This window comes from Pongo abelii, chromosome 13 (assembly GCF_028885655.2).
Source record: "Pongo abelii isolate AG06213 chromosome 13, NHGRI_mPonAbe1-v2.0_pri, whole genome shotgun sequence".
NCBI classification, from domain to species: domain Eukaryota; kingdom Metazoa; phylum Chordata; class Mammalia; order Primates; family Hominidae; genus Pongo; species Pongo abelii.
This window is the reverse complement of record NC_071998.2, coordinates 51,765,546-51,778,708: the sequence shown is the minus strand read 5'-3', so window position 1 is coordinate 51,778,708 and position 13,163 is coordinate 51,765,546. Positions and strand designations below refer to the sequence as shown.

The 13,163-nt window shown below is 45.4% G+C and overlaps 1 protein-coding gene across 14 annotated transcripts in view; it reads left to right on the top strand.

Annotated features, from left to right (window-relative positions):
* Nucleotides 1-692: 692 nt before the first annotated feature.
* The window catches only part of KDM4C (lysine demethylase 4C), a 412,741-nt gene continuing 400,270 nt past the window's right edge, over nt 693-13,163 (top strand). For 5 of the 14 annotated variants that reach the window (XM_054519941.2, XM_024251879.3, XM_063713994.1 and 2 more), the window contains exon 1: nt 693-3,152. The gene's annotated coding sequence lies outside the window, so the exon portion shown is untranslated. Of the gene's footprint in view, nt 3,153-3,368; nt 4,048-10,740; nt 10,867-13,163 lie in introns of those variants that run through there. The other 9 variants (XM_054519937.2, XM_063713999.1, XM_063714000.1 and 6 more) reach the window with 6 other exon arrangements.

Genomic DNA, 13,163 nt, shown 5'->3' with positions numbered 1-13,163 from the left:
CAATGTGGCAAAACCCTGTCTACAAAAAATACAAAAATCAGGCCGGGCATGGTGGCTCACGCTTGTAATCCCAGCACTTTGGGAGGCTGAGGTGGGTGGATCACAAGGTCAGGAGATCAAGACCACCCTGGCTAACACGGTGAAACCCCGTCTCCACTTAAAATACAAAAAATTAGCCAGGTGTGGTAGCACGCGCCTGTAGTCCCAGCTACTTGGGAGGCTGAGGCAGGAGAATGGCGTGAACCCAGGAGGCGGAGGTTGCAGTGAGCTGAGATCGCGCCACTGCACTCCAGCCTGGGCGACAGAGTGAGACTCTGTCTCAATTAAAAAAAAATGCAAAAATTAGCTGGGCATTATGGCACACGCCTGTAATGCCAGCTGCTCAGGAGAATGAGGCACAAGGCACAAGAATTGCTTGAACCTGGGAGGTCAAGGCTGCAGTGAGCCGAGGTGGCGCCACTGCACTCCAGCCTGGGCAACAGAGCAAGACTCTGTCTCAAAAAACAAATAAATAAAAAAGATAAATAAATAAAATAAAAACAAGTATTGTCTCTGAGGTGATCTGATGATCTGGACATTAGTTCACATTACATGTAAATTTCAAGGGGAATCTATGTATTGTTCATACAGCCTTCCATTAATATATTGCAATTGGGATTTAAACAACTGAATCTAAATAAAAAATTTACGGCTAAAATGTTTTCACGATAATTCACAATATGGAGGTATTTTGATACATTAGGGACACAACACTGCCCACAGTGCCATGAGTCCAGTTGATTTTCTAGTAGGGTCTCTTCAGTTTCCAAGACTATGAAGCACTTAATGGATTCACACAGTGCTTTACAGCTTTTGAAGTGTTTTGACATTTTACATTATCTTCCTTAAAATTAAAAAGTGCTCAGTGAAGTCAGCAAGGTTAGTATATCCACTTCAGTTCTTCAGGTTAAAAAAAGTCATACTCTAATTCACAATGGTAAAGAAATGTTATTTGTGCATCTGCAAATTCTGAAGAAAATGGATTTCAGGTTTCTTATTCTGGTGCACAAGATTTCTAATATAGCATATGGCTTCCAAAAGACCCTAGCTGCTTGATTGTGGACATATTTCTTAATCGCTATACTTCAATTTCCACATCTGTAACAATGAGGTATTAATAGTACCTATTCATTGAATTATTATAAGTATTTATTAATACATGTGAAGGTCTTAAGACAGTGTCTAGCTCACAGTAAGTTCTAAATAAGTGTTAGGTTGCATATTTATTATTTTAGCATATCCAATTTACTTGTAAGGATGGTTGGGATCCTGACATTACATGCACACATTTGGAAAATTCCCAGTTGAGTATACGTTAGGCAAATTCAGAAGTGTGTGTGGCCGGGTGAAGTGGCTCACGCCTGTAATCCCAGCACTTTGGAAGGCCGAGGCGGGCGGATCATCTGAGGTCAGGAGTTCGTGACCAGCCTGGCCAACATGGCGAAACCCTGTCACTACTGAAAATACAAAAACTAGCTGGGCGTGGTGGCAGGCGACTGTAATCCCAGCTACTCGGGAGGCTGAGGCAGGAGAATCTCTCGAACCCGTGGGGCGGAGGTTGCAGTGAGCCGAGACAGCGCCACTGCACTCCAAACTGGGCGACACAGCAAGACTCCGTCTCAAAAAAAAAGTGTGTGTGTGTGTATAGCAGAACTTTGTTTTTAACAACTAAAGAAATATGGTGACCCAATAATCCCGTTAGCCTTAGCTCAATTAATCGCATTCCATCTGTCCTCACAATGTTCACCCCAGTGAGAAACGAGTTCAAGCGCGTGGTAAGCGGTGTCGATATATTTTAAAAATTCTGTTATCAGTATAATGTAACAGAAAATTCGGCATATTAGCCCAGCTTTGCTCACTGGTGTGAAGATATGTCCAATCTTTCTTAGCTAAGACGTTAGAGAAAACGCCACAAGGGACCCAGCTGGGAGCTCTGCAGGAAGTTTAAAAAAAAATCATTCAGCTTTGCAAAACATCTGATGCTCAACCATCTGTCTTTGGCAGTACAGGGGCTTAAGGTCTGGTTGGTTCCTTCTGACACCTCGGAAGGCGGAGTTACAGAGGAGAAGCAACAAGTTGTACGAAGTTAACTTATCTAAGTCTCAGACGCTGGAGGCACCTGCATTTCTAGTCCCTTCAATTCTGGCCAAATTGTTATCAACTCCAGTTTTTGAGGGACCGCCAGCCCAGGATTCCTATTGGGGTCACCTTTGTGCCTCCGTATCTTAAGAGCACACTTGGGCGGGTCGGGACGGGACGTGCTCGGTGTAGGTGACTCAACACCGGACAGTTTTGCTTCCAGAGGCTGACACGCTCCTGCGCGGTAGTTGTTAAAGGGTTGGGACACGAAGATACTCTTCGCCCATTCGGGATCTCCCATTGTGGGAAGGAGGCTCAGTGGTCCCGGCTACCGGGTGAAGGGAGAACGGGCACACAGCGCTGTCACCGCCGGACAGCTGCAAGCCCGGACTTTCTCGCCAGGCTGTCCAGTACATTTCGAGGCTCCACCCCTGGTAACGCCACGCTGACGTCCGCGCGTCGGAGGCCGCCATAGGTGCGCGTCGGAGCCCAGGAGGACGTGTGGCGCGTGGACTACATCAGGTCCAGCCCTGCGGGACCCCAGCAGGCGCTTCCGGGCAAGATTCTGTGCACCTGTTTTCTCCTTCTACGCGAGTATCTTTCCCCTCCGGAAAGAATGGGTTATGCCTGTGTCCAAAGGACAAGAAGATGCGCGCCAGCAAGCCTAAGTTAACCACAGCGCGGAAGTTGAGCCCAAAGCAAGAGCGTGCCGGGCACCTTTAAGCTGTTTGTAAGCTCACGTGACTCACCAAGTGCGGGCCCCAGCGGTCACGTGACGGCGCGCGCGCCCTCGCGCAGGGAGAGTCGGCGGTGCGCGCGCCTTCGCCGCTGCCTCCCACCCACCCCCTCGACGGGAGGGTGAGGCGCGGCGCAGTGATCGGGCGGCCGGGGTCCTGTGCGCGTGCGCAGCGAACAGCTGTCACCTAGTGCGGAACAAGTCTCCCAAATTTCCCAAATCTCCCTGGGCCGAAGGCCACTGTCTTCTTCTCTTCCTCCTCCACCGAGTCGTGCTCTCGCCCCAACCCACGCGCCAGGTAACCGCTTTTCCGGAGTCCGGGGGCCGGGGCGAGGGGAGGGTCCGGAGAGGTCTTCCCGGCACTGCCCTCCTCCGCGTGGGGCAGGGGAGTGCGGGCGTCCGGGCGAGCGGCGACGCTGGGGCAGAGACGCTCCGTCCGTGACTGCAGCGACTGTCACGCTGGGGAGGGAGCGGCCGGCCGCGGCCGCAGGGGAGGGATGGAGGGATGCGGGGGCTGGTGACAGCCCGCTCCGGCCCTTACCGGGGTTCGGTACCCGCACTCGCCGTTTTCCCGGGATCCGGAGTCGGAGTCGCCTCCTTGGGGCAGAGGAGCGCTCGGGCGGTCCTGGGATGCGGACCTCTTAACGCCCCCAGTCGGTCTGTGGCGGACTCCAGGAAGGCCGGGCCTGGTGCACCCCTCGGGGCCCTCCCTTCCCTGGGAGTGTCACGACCCGCGGGGTGAGGGTGGGAGCTCCTCTCCTGACCACCCGTTGCAAGCAGTCAGCCCGTCATTCGGGGTCGTCTTCAGCCCTCGCGGCTGTCCTTTTGGTGTTTCTTTTCCCCGGCATGGGGCCATTTCTTCTGCAGTGCCTGGAGGAACCATGATGCGGTGTAGACGGCGGGTGCTTAATCAGTGCGAGTTGGATTAGGGCGCGTGGACTGCCAGGCACAGAACGTGGCGTGGAGTGGGGACTTGGAGGAGGGAGCCAGACAGGCCGGGGCTGTAGGCTGGAGCTTGGGGCTTTCCTCCGTGCTCCGCCAGTAAAGCCAGCAGGCGGGATTCAGATGCTTTCCGCGCGGACTTGATGCTCGACTCCCCCTTCGCTGCGCGGTGCAAGCCTGAGCTGGCTGGCTCTGATTGTGGGCGATACCGGGAGGGGGTTTGTCAGGTTCCTTCTTCCGGAAGAGACAAGGTAAACTTTTTTTGCACTTGATAAACTAACCCCGAGAGGTGATTTATAAAGCACTGTTCGGAAATGTAGGTTAGAAAAGCAGAGTCACCTTTATCCCGTTGAAAGTTACTAGTAGGTTCCGGCCACTTAGATTCACACTAAACTTTGCCCTATTTTCACCCATTTCACTTTGCGGTATTTAAAAAAATGTTTAAATTCCGGGCAACTTGGCTTTACTGTTTCTATGGCAACGGTGACTAATATTCTCATTTCGAAGTGTTGTGGTTGAAAACTAGTGGTTTTAATTTTTAAAGGTCCATTTTTTATTAGGAAGCAGTCGGCTCTGCTTTGCGATTATCGCTTGTTTTCTTACCTTGCTGGCCTCCGCGCAACCCGCCCATAGTTTGTTTTGGAACGGATTACACGGTTGTTCGGGTTTTTTAGGTCCTTTTTCCCCCAATTTCAGTGTTATGAAAAGTTTTCACATAAGATTTACAGTATCCCACAAACTTAGTAATAGAGTACAATTTAAACCGAAGACTTATTTCTTTTTATTAACAGACTTTAGTCAGTTGCTTTTCTAAAGTTGAAAATCAGGCCCGGCGCCGTGGCTCCTGCCTGTAATCCCAACACTTTGGGAGGCCGAGGCGGGTGGATCACCTGAGGTCAGGAGTTCAAGACCAGCCTGGCCAAAATGGCGAAACCCCGTCTGTACTAAAAATTCAAAAATTAGCCGGGCGTGGTGGCAGGCGCCTGTAAGCTCAGCTGAGGCAGGAGAATCACTTGAATCTTGGAGGTGGAGGTTGCCGTGAGCTCAGATGGCACCACTGCACTCCAGCCTGGGTGACAGACTGGGACTCCATCTCAAAAAAAAAAAAGAGGTAAAAATACAAATAAATAAATAAATAAATAAAAGTTTTTAGTAAATGAATAGTCTTGTGCAACCATCACCACAATGAATTTTTGAATATTTTTTTATCCCCAAAAGAAGCTCTATTCTTATTAGCTTTCATTGCCTAGTTCCTTCCAATTCTATCCCCTTCTATTCCTAGGCAACCACTAATCTGCTGTCTGTCTCAATAGATTTGGCTATTCTGGACATTTTATATACATGGAATAATATACTATCTGGTCTTCCGTGAGTGACATCTTTCACTTGGCATAATGTTTTTTAAGGTTCATCCATGTTGCAGCCTGTATCAGTACTTCATTCCTTTTAATGGCTAATATTCTATTATGGATACATCACATTTTGTTTATTCATCACTTGGTGGACATTTGTGTTATCTGTGCTTTTGGCTGAGTAATGCTGCTATGAATATTTGTGAACTAGTTTTTATGTGGATGTGTGTTTTCTTTACACTTGGGTATATATATATATAATGTAATTGCTAGGTTAAGCATCTTCTGTTGAATGACTGCATGCGTAAGGAGGGATAGTTAGTCTTGGGTGATACTCTTTTTTTTTTTTTTGAGACGAAGTCTCACTCTGTTGCCCAGGCTGGAGTGCAGTGGCACAATCTCTGCTCACTGCAAGCTCCGCCTCACGGGTTCACGCCATTCTCCTGCCTCAGCCTCCTGAATAGCTGGGACTACAGGTGCCCACCACCACACCTGGCTAATTTTTTCTTATTTTTAGTAGAGACGGGGTTTCACCGTTTTAGCCAGGATGGTCTCGATCTCCTGACCTCATGATCCGCCCGCCTCGGCCTCCCAAAGTGCTAGGATTACAGGCGTGAGCCACCGCGCCTGGCCTGGTGATACTTTTTCAAGCATTGAAGGGGCCTGTTGATCTTTCCCTACTCCACTGCCAACTTCAGTTCTCCAGTTCTCTAAAGTGGGGCTTTATTCTGTGGTTAGTGCTGTGTTTTCCTTTCCTGGATGTCTTTTTTTTTTTTGAGATGGAATCTCGCTCTGTTGCCCATGGAGTCTCACTCTGTGCTAATGGCGTGATCTCGGCTCACTGCAACCTCTATCTCCCAGGTTCAGGCGATTCTCCTGCCTCAGCCAACCTAGTAGCTGGGATTACAGGCACCCACCATCATGCTTGGCTAATTTTTGTATTTTTGTAGAGACAGGGTTTCACCATGTTGGCCAGGTTGGTCTCGAACTCCTGACCTCAGGTGATCTGCCCACCTCGGACTCTCAAAGTGCTGGGATTACAGGCATGAACCACTGTGCCCGGCCTCTGGATGTCAGTATTAAGATCATCCTGTTCTTTTTTTTTTTTTTTTTTTTTTTTTTAAGAGACAGGGTGTAACTCTGATGCCCAGGCTGGAGTGCAGCAGTGGCACAGTCTCAGCTCACTGTAACCTCTCTGCCTCCTGTGCTCTGGCAATCCTCCAGCCCCAGCCTCTCAAGTAGGTGGGACTACAGGTGCATGCCATCACGCCTGGCTAATTTTTGTGGTCTTGCCATGGTACCAGGCTGGTCTGAAACTCCCGGGCTCAAGCAGTCTGCTTGCCCCAGCCTCCCAAAGTGCTAGGATGACAGGCATGAGCCACTGCACCTGGCCTGATCATCCCTTCCTGTTAGCACAGTCTTTATACTGCTCATGGTTATTCCCGATACTCACTTATTTGCTCTATATTTAGTGATAAAATAGGTACATTCTGTGCTTTGATTAAGCTCAATATTTACTGAAAAATATGTTCCCTTTTGTTAAATATTAATATTTAATGCTTCTCCCCCAACCTCTGCCTCTTTTTTCTTTTTCTTTTTGAGACGGAGTCTCCCTCTGTCACCCAGGCTGGAGTGCAGTGGCATGATCTCGGCTCACTGCAACCTCCGACTCCCTGGAGCGATTCTCCTCCTCAGCCTCCCGAGTAGCTGGGATTACAGGCATGTACCTCCACGCCCAACTAATTTTTTTCGTATTTTTAGTAGAGGCGGGGTTTTACCATGTTGGCCAGGATGGTCTTGATGTCTTGACCTTGTGATCCGCCTGCCTCAGCCTCCCAAAGTGCTGGGATTACAGGCATGAGCCATCATGCCTGGCCATTTTTCTTTTGTTATTATGCTTTAAGTTCTAGGGTACATATGCACAACGTGCAGGTTCGTTACATAAGTATATATGTGCCATGTTGGTTTGCTGCACTGATCAACTCGTTATTTACATAAGGTATTTCTCCTAACACTATCCCTCCCCCAGCCCCCCACCCCCTAACAGGCCCTGGTGTGTGATGTTCCCCTCCCTGTGTCCATGTGTTCTCATTGTTCCTTCTTTTTTTTTTCAGTTAAAAAAATTTCTTTTTGTAGAGATGGGGTCTCAGTGTGTTGCCCAGGCTAGTCTCAAAATTCTGGGCCCAAGTGATCCTTCTAACTTGGCCTCCCACAGTTCTGGGATTACAGGCGTGAGCCACTGTGCTTGGCCTGCGAGCTCTATTTCTGTTATGGATTTCTTAGGAGGTGTATCATAATTAAAGTCACTGTATCTTTTTTATCGCTACAAATCTAGACCATTTTGTGGAGCCTAAAATATAATTTTATAATATAAATATAATATATAATATATTAGGTCATTGTCTTTATATTATATAATATATAATATAATATATTGGGTCATTGTCTTTTTTTTTTAAGATGGAGTCTTGCCCTTGTTGCCCAGGCTGGAGTGCAGTGGTGTGATTTTGGCTGACTGCAACCTCCACCTCCTGCGTTCAAGCGATTCTCCTGCCTCAGCCTCCCAAGTAGCTGGAATTACAGGCGCCTGCCATCACGCCCAGCTAATTTTTGTATTTTTAGTAGAGATGAGGTTTCACCATGTTGGCCAGGCTGGCCTCGAATTCTTGACCTCAGGTGATCCACCCGCCTCAGCCTCCCAAATTACTGGGGGATTACAGGCATGAGCCACCACACCCAGCCAGGTCATTGTCTTTTTTACTCCCCGACCCTCTAAAGATTCCCTACTTCCTCATCCTCCTTACCCTTCCGCTGGTGGGGGGGATGGATCGGGGGGGAGTGGGGGCATGGTTACGATCTTCTAAATCCACACTTTCTGGGCCTAATCCTTTCCCCATACTAACAGTCAGAATAATTCCTTTAAGGAAGCCTATCCCCCCTGCTCCTGCTTCAAGGCTGCTTTCTCTAGGGAAAAAGTCCTAACTCTCAGCTGTGTGTGTGACTGCCCAGCCAGTCTCCTTCCTACCAAACTCATCTTTCTTCCTAGTTCCCTGAATGGGCTTGGTACTCTGCCCATGCTGTTGTTCCCTGTGCCTGGACTGCTACCCCAGTTGCACTTCTTTGGTTGATTCCATCTCATTCTTCAGGAAGCTTAGCTCATTTGTCACCTTCTTCAAGTTAGTGTTCTCTCAATCCTGCACACTGGCCATAGCAGCATTCTGTAGTCTCCTTCATAGTCTTAAGCAATCATGCCATTACTTGTGTATCTCTCTTCCCTCCTTACCCTCATGCATGCCCAGAGAAAGATTCCCACAAAAATATTGACAGTAGTTAGTAACTTCTGGGTGATGGAATTGTGGATAATTTGTTTCCTTCGTGTTTATGTGCATTTTCTAAATTTTCTCCTATGAATCAGTGTTACCATTGTGAATAGGGAAAATAAGTTAATAAAAATTCATGTTTGTTAGAAAAGCTGGGAAACAGGAGAAGATAGAGGAAAAAGAAAAATAATCAGTTATTGCCCTTTTCACATTGGAGGATGCACTTTTTTTTTTTTTTTTTTGAGATGGAGTTTCACTCTTGTTGCCCAGGCTGGAGTGCAATGTAGCGATCTTGGCTCACCACAACCTCCGCCTCCCAGTTTCAAGCAATTCTCCTGCCTCAGCCTCCTGAGTAGCTGGGCTTACAGGCCTGCGCCACCATGCTCGGCTAATTTTGTATTTTTAATAGAGACGGAGGGTTTCTCCATGTTGGTTAGGCTGGTCTCGAGCTCCCAACCTCAGGTGATCCATCCACCTCGGCCTCCCAAAGTGCTGGGATTACAGGAGTGAGCCACCGCTCCAGGCCAGAATACACTTTTAACAGTTTTTGTTTTGTTTTAATAACTTAGATGAGATTTTGTTATAGTTTCAGCATCAAGCTTTTATTACATTTTAGTTGTTTCTTGTATTACTCAGAGATTTCTAGAGAAAGGTAGGAGTACTTACAATAGGCTACCCAGTTGGAATTTCTGATGTTGAAATTCAGCTGATTATTAGAGAACAGAATATAGCATTAGATATATGTAGCATAGAACAGAATATAGACTATTAGGGTATGAGCACTAAGTGCTAAATAACTCTTTTCCCTTTTTCCTTGAAAAATGTCCTAATTGGTTCGTTTGTATGTTTCATAGTACAAAGATTTCCCTTGCACAGTTGCTCATTATTTGTACTGTTTGTTTTATTTTTGATGGGTGGTTTATTTTGCATAGTAGTGGATACATTTCTTCAGTAGATTAGCTTGTACTATGTGCCATACACTGTGTCAGATGTGGACAGCAGTGAACACAGTAGACTGGATTCCCTATGATTTCATGGAAGTGGATTATTTTGAGTGTGAATGTTTAGTTAACTGTTACACTGTATACTGTTCAGATACACATGGTATTTCAGCTACTGTGGTATTTATGAACTGCTACTGCATAAAGCCTCAAATTTATTCTGGATTCTTCTGGGTTTATATTGTGTATTACTATGGGTGGATATTTAAGGAGCAGAATGATAAGTCATCAAAGCCTTTGTGCTAATGACTTCTTTTTTTATATCTCCATCCAGTTCCAGGTATTAATTTGGCATCTCTACTTGTTAACTATAACAAATGGAACTCTGATCTTTCCTCTCAGCCCTGCTTCTCTGGGATTTCTCATGCATCTCATCTCATTTCATTGCTCACTCATTTCATTATGAGTTATCCAACACTTCATGGTTCCTCAGCCCTCACATCCGAAGTATCACTTACACCTTGTCACTTCTGCTTCAGGAATAACATTGTGGGGATCAATCCGCTTGTCTCCACCTCCAGTGCATTATCCTACCATTCACTCCCAGCCTCCCTCCAATCTCTTTCCAACCTGATCTTTAAGGCCTATTGCCTTATTGGATTGTTCTCATAGGCCTCAGGATATTTAAAATTCCTGCCATGTCTCTTTCTACTCCAAGCTCCACCCAAGTCTTATCTAGATGGTTTTTCATTTTCTCTCTACCTATTGGCTTTTCTTTTCTTCAAACTGTATACAACCTTCCTGAATGTGCTGTTTTTTGCCTGACTGATTTCTCCTCTCATTTCCCCCCTTTTCATACATCTTTCTGATCTCTACTTGAAAGTACTTCTTCAGAGAAACCTGACCTGCTACTCATTTCTCTTCTCTGATTAAATCAGCTTCCCTAATGATGAGCTGTCTTAATTCCCTGTATTTTTCCCTAACACTTAGTGGTTTATAATTGTATATTTTTGTGATTATTTGATTGTTTCTACACTGTAAAGATTCTACAAGGGCAGAGACCAAGTATTTTTATTTCCTTCTATTCTATATAGCACACTGTTCCCTCACTAGCACTATAGTATAGGTGCTCAACAAACATTTATTGTGCAAATTAATGACTTTTACATATATGCAAAAATTGAAGAAACTGTAAAACCAGGACACACATTGGGAAATACATCTTACCCATCGTGACCCAACACACATAAATATATAAAATTGAAACAAAAGTTTCACAAAACTTTACCAACTGTGCAGTACTCTATTTTCTTTTTCTTTTTTTTTTGCAGGGGGATGGAGTCTTTCTCTGTCACCCAGGCTGGAGTGCAGTGGTGTGATCTCGGCTTACTGCAACCTTCACCTCCTGGGTTCAAGCTATTCCCCTGCCTCAGTCTCCCGAGTAGCTGGGACTACAGGTGTGTGCCACCGCACCAGGCTAATTTTTGTGCTTTTAGTAGAGACGGGGTTTCACCATATTGGCCAGGCTGGTCACCAACTCCTGACCTCAGGTGATCTGCCCACCTCAGTCTCCCAAAGTGCTGGGATTACAGGCAATAGCCACTGTGCTTGGCAAAGTAAATATTTTAAAATATATGAAAATATATTTTATAGGTTGAGTATTCCTTATCTGAAATACATGAATTTTAGATTTTTTTCAGATTTGGGAATATTGCATTATACTATACATTACAGATGCTATACTTACAGTTGAGCATCTGTAATCTGAGAATTTGAAATCTGAAATGAGCATTTACTTTGAGTGTCATGTTTGCCCTCGAAACTTTCAGATTTTGGAGTATTTCAGATTTTTGGTTTGAGATGCTCGACTTATGTATGATAATCGTACAAAAAGCTATAATTTCAAGTATTGATTTGCTGTTTACTGGGAAAGAATGGGAAAATTTTTGAAATTAGAAATGTCAGACTTAGGACAGTTGGCCCCCTTTAGCGGGGGTCTCTGTGTGGGACATTTTAGGGGAGTTCATAGTCCTGCTTCCATTTTTAACATTGTACATTTAGAAATATGAACTTTTTCAGTCGACCGAGAGTGTCAGGCATTGGAAGACTAATGTCTTCAGTGTGGTTCCCTAATTAAACTGGCAAGAAGAACTAGAATCTGGATCTGAAGTGCTTGTGTCTGCTCATTAGGGCTCTTTCTAGAAAGCCTCGGTCCCTGGGAAAGCACATAAATGATCACATAGTTTTTGGTGACAGGTAGGCCCCAGCTGATGGGTAGTGCTGAACAGGATTTTTTTTTTTTTTTTTTTTTTTTTTTAACCTGCTGGGCTTCCCTGACCCTTGAGCATTCACCTCTGCTTATCAGAACATTCTTCTCTGCCAGTACGTTTTCTCTTGTTGAATAAGGTTAAAGAAGCAGATAAATTCCTTCATTTGGCTCCCTTTTTACCTCCATCTTTGCATTAGTTTTTTGTACCAGATGTTTGTTTAAATTCCAGTCCTGAGGACAGGCTTTGTCTGATCATTAGTATATTATTGATTCTGTTCTGTTCTGGGAGTCCACCAGATACTTTGAATGGTCACAGGCATCCCTTTGAGTGGGTGAACTGAAGTGTTTTTTTTGCAGGTAGTTTATCTCATTTTGTTTTTTATCTATTTAACTTTCTTTTTTGCTTTTTTTTTTCTTTTTTGAGATGGAGTCTCGCTCTGTCGCCCAGGCTGGAGTGCCGTGGTGTGATTGCGGCTCACTGCAAGCTCCGCCTCCTGGGTTCACGCCATTCTCCTGCCTCAGCCTCCCGAGTAGCTGGGACTACAGGCGCCCCTCACCTTAGGCCCAGCTAATTTTTTTGTGTTTTTAGTAGAGACAGGGTTTCACCACGTTCGGCAGGATGGTCTCGAACTCCTGACCTTGTGATCTGCCTGCCTCAGCCTCCCAAAGTGTTGGGATTACAGGCGTGAGCCACCATGCACGGCCCCCTTTTTTTTGAGACGGTGTCTTGATCTGTCACCTAGGATGCAGTGCAATGGCATGATCTCGGCTCACTGCAACCTCTGCCTCCCGGGTTCAAGCGATTCTTCTGCCTCAGTCTCCCGAGTAGCTGGGACTACAGGCACCTGCCACCATGCCTGGCTAATTTTTGTATTTTTAGTACAGATGGGGTTTTGCCGTTTTTAGTAAAGATGGGGTTTTGCCATGTTGTCCAGGCTGGTCTTGAAGTCCTGATCTCAGGTGATCCGTCCGCTTCAGCCTTCCAAAGTGCTGGGATTACAGGCATGAGCTGCTGTGCCCGGCCATCTGGCCATCTATTTAACTTTCAAAAAGGAATCCTTCCCTAAAATTTGGGCACATAAAGTGATACCTCTCAGTCTATCATATTCAGGCAGCTTTCATTAGCAGGAAGAATCTGGCCTTGAGATAGGCAAATTCATTTTCCTTTCTTTTTTGATAATTTTATTTATTTTTCTAAGTTTGTATTATATATACACACATAATATTTCTTTTATTATTTTCAAATAGGCAATACAAGGTATGTAACAAGATATAAAATTCAGAAGGTATTAAAAGGTAAAATGTGTACATGGTTCTCACTTTTAGCCTTTAGACAGCTAGTTCCCTTCTGTCTAAAATTTCCTTTTAGAGATATTCTATATAAATTTATGTGTATGTTTACGTTTTTTTTACACAAATGGTTGTCTTCATGCTCCCTCACTCCTCAATAACTCAATGTGTATTTCCTACATTTTCTCCATAACT